Here is an 8,783-nt window from a genome sequence, read left to right on the forward strand (position 1 = left end):
CGCGGGCTTTGCTCGGCAGCAGCTACCGGCATCGGTGAGGAGGAGGACCAAAGCAGGTAGGGCCGCCGGCCGGAAGGAGATGTCGGCCTCCCGAGTTGCCCCGCTGGGGAACGACGCGCGGGCAGATCCCTTTCTTCCCGAGTGCATAGAATTTTCGAGAAATAATAGAGTCAGGAAGCTACATCCAGTAGCTAGCATCGAAACATATTCAAAGCTATAGCTGCCAGGCTTGCGGCATGCTGGAATCTGCAGCTTAGTCAGAGTTGGTGGGACGATAACTAGCCGGCAATTTTTCTTCAAGAAAGGGTGGGTTTTATTGGCTTAAAATGGAGCATTAAGAGAATACAAATACAATGAGCACACAACTGACATCTGCATAACTAGGATGCACACAACCAATATCAAAGTACACACACTAAAAACACGTCAGTAAATAGCAAAGTCATATAAGACCAAAACTATGCATAGACAGGCAAAAAAGAAGTGATCAGACCATGATTGGCAAACTACAGCAATGATCATATTCGCCCAAACTATCTCATAACACTACACAGACAACGAGGTTCTTTAACAACACCCCCTTTAGAGAGGGAGCGATGCTTAAGCGCCGCCGCCGCTGAATCCAACCACTCAACGCCAGAATCTAGATTTTCACGCTAAAAAACCAATCCGAACATATCTGAGCAATGCCTCCAACACAGGTATTAAGTAAAAACATCGTCATTGCCAGATATTATCAACAACGCTCTTCCCTAAAGTGCGCTACTTCTATCCATGTATAGCAGTAGCGTGGGATGACATGCGCTACTGCTACACGTTAGCTGTAGCGCCTTATCAGTAGCGCCACCTCCCGCACTACTGATAGGCAAAATACCCGCGCTACTGCTAGGGTTTTCCCTAGTAGTGCATGTAAACTAAAACTAGGAAGATTTGGGGGAAAATTTTAGGGAGTTAAATTTAGAGGATCGGATAGGAGCCACTTTTATTTAGCGGAGCAAATATAGAGTTAAATGATAAGAGTCCATATAAGAGCCTAAATTATAAGGGTTCAGTTAAAGATGCTCTAAACTCTTACGTGGAAATGCTAATAAAGGAGGCGGCGACTTACAGTCGAGAAAAATCGGAGTGATGAGCCGACTAAAACTCCTGGATGGAGGGAGTATATAGTAGGAAAAGCTTGTGCTTCCATCGGTATCAGAACATGATACTAAACTACAAGAGTGAAGCTCGCTTCCAGTGATTAAGTGCATGTCGCTTAGTACCCACACCAAACAAATAATACCGCTGAAAGCTAGAACTCGCCAAGGCTCTGTAGGGTACACATCCATTGACATCATTTGATCGAGATCACACTCACGAACATGGTTGATCAAAACATGCACCACATCAGGCCGAAAACAGAAGGTGAAATATACGCGGGGCAATCAGAGAAAACCACGGCGCCTATTTGATCACGTTCAAATCCATCAGGACCAACTAACCTCAGATGTCGTCGTCTCGCTCGTTGTTGCACATACGGCCCTTAGGGTTACCTCACGAAATCCACTGCTGCTTTCTTTCCTAGCACGCTCAAAACGTACGTGAACGGTATCAGTGAACTCATCGTCATTTAATATAGTCTCTACGACTACGTCAAGCACGTCCCTTTTGGCCGGCGGCTGCTGTGCTCTCTTCATCATTACAACGAAGGTGTGTGTGGACCTTGGTGGCACAACACCGAAGATGTCCCTCAGATGGACGTAATAACGGTTTGCCTCCTTGTGTTTTGGGACACACCTAACGGACACATGCTGATCATCCATGTTGTTAGTTACGTGAAATGGGCAGGAGATTAACTTGCTCGGTCGGAAAGAGAAGTGGATCTGGAGAGGATGGACATCTATCAAGCCAGTGTCCTTTACCATGCAAGTGCTCATCTGCATGCAAGAAGAAAACCACAAGGTTAACCACGGGTGCACCATCCATCCCGTCTATACTAGCATCAAACTTAAGAAATTAATATCCATTGGAATACTATTTTCAGGTCGGAAGCATCAGTTATATATGTTCAAGTTTGGCCTTTGTTTCTGTAGGATGGGAAAACATGAAAAACGACTAAAATCATACTAGTAAAATTGATTGTGGTATGTTGATCATACCTGGTCAATCAAGTTTTCTGGTGTGTCTGTATGAGTTAGCATATTAACGATGTCCCCTATAGTTGGCCTTTTCTGTCGATCGGCCTCCACACAGCTCAAAGCAATTACGATGCATCTCTTTACTTGTTCAGAATACGACTCCAACAAATCACCTGATGCCCCTGATTGTAGCCTATTCCTCCAATTCGCTTGTACCTGGATATTGACAACAGAAAGAATGGTGGGTAAACGAAAACAAAATGGTAGGATGATAATGTACATCCTATATCAATAAATACGACTCTTACAATCTCAATGAATTGCTCAGAGGTCATTTCAGCACTTCTGCAGGGGCCTGTAGGACCTGCAATTATCTTTATGACTACAACTCCCAGGCTGAATATATCCAGTTTATTTGAGATTATGCCATGATGTATAAACTCCGGTGGTAAGTACCCACTGCAAGCATGACACAACGGGTATGTTACTGGCATTCCGTGTGCCTATAGGAATTCTCTGCTAAGAAAATAAAACAGTTCACATGAAGAATAAACTTACAGTGTTCCTTTAGGACTATTGGTGATGTGGGATATTTCTTCCTTGAAGAATCTGGACATTCCGAAATCTGTAATTTTCGGGATCATGTTCTTATCCAACAATATGTTGGCTGGTTTTATATCCAAATGAAGCATAGGAGGCTTCAATTCCTAGTGAAGGTACTTCAAACCATTGCAAATACCCTTGACTATTGCGTAGCGCGTGCACCAATCATGTCCACTAGATTCATCTATAGAAATGAACGCAATATCATAATTTTTCAAATATATATATATATATATATATATATATATATATATATATAGGCAAAATTGTGTCTATCATAGCTTGCTAGGGACATAGCTATCATGACCACACAATGCATGCGCCGTGATCCGTGCTGACCATCTGAGGACTAAATTAAAGAGGTGTTTGTGGTGTGCTTTGCAGCCCATGTAGCAGATAAAAGCTATGCCACTGTCAGGATGTAGTGGTCCATGCATGTTGTTGTACGTGAGTAGAAGAAGGGGGGCAAGGCTCCATGTGCAATGGCGCTAGCAGCATCTTTGGAACCTGAAGCCAAAACGGATAATGCCCACCCCACAAAAAAAAACCGGATAATGCCCGCGAGCGTTTTGTGGCGCGTGAGCGTGTAGGTGAGTCACGTGACAAGAATTGGTAGTGGAGCTTCTCAAGGTACCGGAGCTTCTGAAGTACCGGTTTTCTGCAGTTTTTGTGGAGCATTAGCTAGTTAAGTTACTGTATCAGCTATACTAGTTAAGTACCTGTACCATAGTTAGCAAATCAAACTTCCTGTATTCGCACACGGGGACGATCACACCTTGTCCAAAGCGACTGGGGCGAGCTGTTTTTTCTGAACCATGGAATCTGAAGGTAGTCAGTCTCAAAATACCAATCTGTCTATTTTCAAAGTTCTGCTCTTTATTGGATCTCCAAAGTTCTGAACCATAAAAGTTTACCAAGCTTGAGAAAAGTGCATAGATGAGGTGGAAAGGTATGCCTCTGATGAATTTTATTTTTTCCCTTGCACTTATGCCATCTAATCTATACACATGTGACTAGCTGTTTCCAGAACGACACCCTTCATACAAGATTTAATAAATTCTGATGGGCCATCACAATAGACACAAATATGATTTAGACATCTAATTTGAGAACTAAGTGCAAGCAATTTACAAAGTATTTGGTCATAAAAGCATGTCATGCATAATACAATGGCAAGGATACAAATATTCAAGCCCAGTCGTGAATATAGTATGTTTTCTTTCCGTGGCAACGGACCTCACGGTCACGTCACGCACTGCACGCCCGCAGTTTGCGGAAAAACGCTCGCACGCTCCGAAAGTATAACTGGGAGCTTGCTAACATGGGTGTGGTGATCACGAGCTGTCGGATGGCCATCAGATGCCGCAGCACCACAGAACGCGCAGGACAGCGTGCATATCTTGTACAGTCTGATGACACGAAGCAGAGCTACCGTGCTTTTGACCGAGATACCGTGGAAAACAGCTTGATGATTATTTATACTTCTAACATAATGGAACAGCCGGCACACTCCAGTCTTAATGGACACGATTTGCACCATAGAACACTCTGACACAGTCTAATACAAGTTTCACTATCATTAGTAACGCACCTACCACCACACTGTTTCGAGATATAATTTTTGGGTGTTTTCACAGCCTTGATTACTCTCCTTAGGACGTCGCATAAAATAAAAAGCATTTTCGACACTACACATGGCTTGAAAATGCTTTTATATTATAGGACAGAGGGCGTACATAACTTATGACCATCGACATGAGAGATGCGAAGATCAAGCAGACTATACATCGGAACAAACCAAGACATAGATGAAGAACATAATTACCATCAGTAGAATCGCAACGAGCCGCGCGCTGAAGCTCTGTCGGCATCTTGCTTGGAAGATGGCTTGCACCACAGACATGTGCAGCAGCGCGTTTTCGCCCTCCATGCGAACGATCTCCCTTCGCACATCGAGAAGGAGTTGCCTAAGGTAGGGGCTAGCCTTCGGGTCAAACCAGCGCCAACAATCTTAGGTGGAACGATGAGACCCATGATGGAGCTGATGGATTTTCGGGAAGGGGGGACTGGTAACCGCAGTTCGGGAACCGCCGAAAATCAATGATGAGCCCATTGAAGTAAACCCCAAGCACGCGTACCCTTTTGCTCGTGGAACCGATATCGGTTACCGAGAACGCGAACCGCTTTATCACACACTTGAAACCGACAAGACCAACGATCTTAGGTGGAACCGATGAGACAACCGACAGAGCCGATGGATTTAGGGGAAGAGGGGACTCGGAACTGCCGAAAATCAATGTTGGGTCCGTTGAAGTTAACTCTGAAGCACGAGTACCCTTTTGTTCGTGGAACCGATATTCGGGCTCGGGTACCCTTTTGTTCGTGGAACCGATATTGGTTACTCTAACCGCTTTATCATACACTCGGAACCGACAAGACCAACCATCTTAGGTGGAACCGACGAGACCAACGACGGAGCCGATGGATCTAGGGGAAGGGGGACTCGTAACCGCGGCTCGGGAACCGCCGAAAATCAATGATGGGTCTATTGAAGTTAACTCCGAAGCACTGTTACCTTTTTGTTCGTGGAATCGATATCGGTTGCCGGGAACTCGAACCGCTTTATCACACACTGACCCGATGAGACCAACGATCTTAGGTGGAACCGACGAGACCAACGATGGAGCCGATGGATTCAAGGGAAGGGGAAGGGGGACTGGTATCTGCGGATCGGGAACCGCCGAAATCAATAATGGGCCCATTGAAGTTAAATTTGAAGCACGGGTACCCTTTTGTTCGTGGAGCCAATATTCAGACTCGGGTATCCTTTTGTTCGTGGAGCCGATATCTGTTACCGAGAACACCAACCGCTTCATCATACACTCGGAACCGATGAGACCAACCATCTTAGGTGGAACCGACGAGACCAACGACAGAGCCGATGGATTTAGGGGAAGGGGGGACTCATAACCGCGGTTCGGGAACCGCCGAAAATCAATGATGGGTCCGTTGAAGTTAACTCTGAAGCTCCGGTATCCTTTTGTTCGTGGAACCGATATCGGTTACCGAGAACTCGAACCGCTTTATTGGGTCTGCTGGGATGGCAGGGAATGAGCGGGATGGACTACGGCGTCAGCCCGTCGGGGCACCTGCACTTGAAGGAAGACCAACATGGCACCTCGTCGGACGATGATGAGGTGGTTCACATCCCGCTCATGGTCGTGCCCAGCTCTTCTGAATCCGGCTCAGATAACAACAGAAAGGAGAAAGGAGGGGCAACAGTGATCACGCCAGTGTCTATCTGTCTGTACGCCTAGTTAGTACGATGGCTACACCGCTCGACGGGGGAGGTTGTGATAGCATATATGGAAAAAGCATACAAATGGCTTTGAATTTGCATCGTCGGACGAGACCCCTGACGCTCGAGCAGGCCGGTACACACGCGTGCTCAACTTCTCGCTGACGATCCGAAGCCGGCATGCATTACTAACGCCGTTCGTCAGACTCTGTACATGATACGATCCGTACGTATGATTTTCAAACACAAGACACCATACCACAAGAGTCAGTACATGGAGGATAACATGCGTTTCAAGAGATGCACGAATGACGTGTTGCACATCAGAAGGATACGAGTGATACACGAATATGTACGTATACGACTAGTAGGTTCAACGCATGGCTTCATAGGTTCTTCATAGGCATACACATGGATCTGTAGTGCTGGCCGTCCGAACCTGCATCCGACTGGCGCGATAGGCTTCATGTGCGAAAACGGGACGTAACGGCGGTGCCGTACGTGTCGGAACCTGCAAATATATGGATCGATTGGTGGAACCTGAGAAAAATATGGACGCTTGTGGCTGCCACTCCTTCGTCAGCGCACGGCTGGCAGGCTTTTGCCAGCCCATTAGGCATAAAGTGGCCAGAAATGTCCTGCCACCACACCTAAATTAATCCATCACATGGTCTTCAGGAGGTACCATGCCAAGCAGCCAGTGCGAATCACAAAGCACACCAACGGTACTGATAGCTATTTCTAAGGCAAGCTATGATAGAAAATCCCTCTCCTATATATATATATATATATATATATATATATATATATATATATATATATGAAGCATCATCATAGATTTACCAGAAAGATAGTTGTCAAGGCTTCTATTTTCCATATGCTCAAAGCAAAGCGCCTTCTTTGTCACATCAACAAGAACAGTTCTTTCTTTGTAGGGGATGAATTCTCGTAGGGTTTCATTGCAATAACCAACTAACCGCACAATATTCTGGTATTGCAGATTTGCATGATTGTAAAACTCCTTTTGAAATGGCACATCGTCATGTCCTGGCATGTCGTGAAGAATCTTTATAGCAATCTTTTGCCCATCTTCCTGCTCCCCCTATTGCATATATATGGTTTAGTTTTCTGTTTGTAGGATATATGTGACATCTATAAAGTAGAAAATATTACCCAAATACTCATCCTTGAATAGGCGTAGATTTTGGAAAATTGTATGCAAGTTGAACCTTAACAAGGTTGATATAAAATGAAATATTGTAGCCCGTGAAACTAACTTGGGCAGTATAGTAAATCAAATATGAGAAAGCGGTGTCATCGATCTTGAGCGTGCGCCTAAATCCCACCACAGTAGTGAAGTAAAGATGCAATGAATGATGAGTTTTTTCACAATTTCTAATCAATCATATATGAAATTATGAATGATTAATCATACCAGATAGATTTTTCCGTACGCACCGCTGCCAACTAGCCGGTCTTCAGAGAAATTATCTGTCATACTTTCCAGTGAATGGAGTGGCACACGGCTTGGCCCATCCGCCATGTTATTGCCTCCCCCGGATGTAAAAGTAAAAGAACCAGCTGCATGTTTATACAGATAAGATAATAAGCGATGGTACAGATTAATGACCGCAGTTTAAGTGCTCAGCTCTTTCTTGGTTCTCCACTAGTAGTAAACTAATCGAGCTTTGCCCAAATCAGACCTCCACCAGTAAACAAACAGTATAAAGAGTAAGCAGCTGGAGCTATAAGAGCGCCACTGCCATACGTACACAACAGATCGAGCTGCGAGGATAAGTAGTAGTAGAGTAAACGGAGTGCACTAACCTTCAATTCAGCTGCTGCGGGGAAGTATGAGCACTCAACAATACGGAGACCAAAAATGCAAGTGAAAGGAAGGAGGGAAGACGAAGAACAACCTCGCCTCTTATCTCCAGATCCGTATGTGGGTGTGTGGTTGTGAGTTGGTTGACGTGAGGTGCGGAGTCTTCCCTGGGAAGCCTCCTTCTCCACTTGCACACCCCGCTCGTGGTTCTGGGAAGACTCCGCGATGGCTCCGGGAAGACTCTGCGATGGCTCCACTTGCACCCGGCAACGTAGCTTTCCCGATTCGTTTGTTTGCTCCGTCCCCAGTTGGTGAGACGCCTGGTTTTCTATTTCCCGCCACACCTACGTCCCTGATGGACTTCCCCTCCTCGGAACCTCACTAATGCGCAACCTCCCAGCTCGTTGTAATGTTCTGCACGCTAGGTGTATGACAAATTCTCCAGGTGTGCTAATGGTCTTTTTATGGCCTGTGGTGCAGGCTGCATTTGAGACAGAGACGGAGCTAGCTACGTTTCCTATTTGCTATAAAGGATTTGGTTTGTCATTTAATCTAGGTATCACATTTGTACACGATTATCAGGTGCATCAAAGTATAAATTTGACATACTAACTGGAGGTACATAGCTGACACTACTAGATTTCTACTATAACTAGTAACTAGTAGAATGCCCGTGCATTCTACTTGCACCCGGCAATGGCTCCGGGAAGACTCCGCATGGCTCCACTTGAACCCGGCAACGTAGCTTGCCCGATTCGCTGCTTCGTCGGACGCAGATTTTTAGAGCACCTGTACCCAGGCCCTTCTATCCTTGCTACAAGGATTTGGTTTGTCATTTAATCTAGCTATCACAGCTGTATACGATTATCAGGTGCATCAAAGTATAAATTGACATACTAATTGCTGGTAGATAGATTATACTACTAGCTTTCTACTAAAA

At 45.2% G+C, this 8,783-nt stretch overlaps 1 pseudogene; it reads right to left on the minus strand.

Annotated features, from left to right (window-relative positions):
• The window catches only part of LOC119282838, a 9,466-nt pseudogene extending 1,439 nt beyond the window's left edge, over positions 1–8,027 (minus strand).
• Between the last annotated feature and the right edge of the window lie 756 nt (positions 8,028–8,783).

This window comes from Triticum dicoccoides, chromosome 3B (assembly GCF_002162155.2).
Source record: "Triticum dicoccoides isolate Atlit2015 ecotype Zavitan chromosome 3B, WEW_v2.0, whole genome shotgun sequence".
NCBI classification, from domain to species: Eukaryota; Viridiplantae; Streptophyta; class Magnoliopsida; order Poales; family Poaceae; genus Triticum; species Triticum dicoccoides.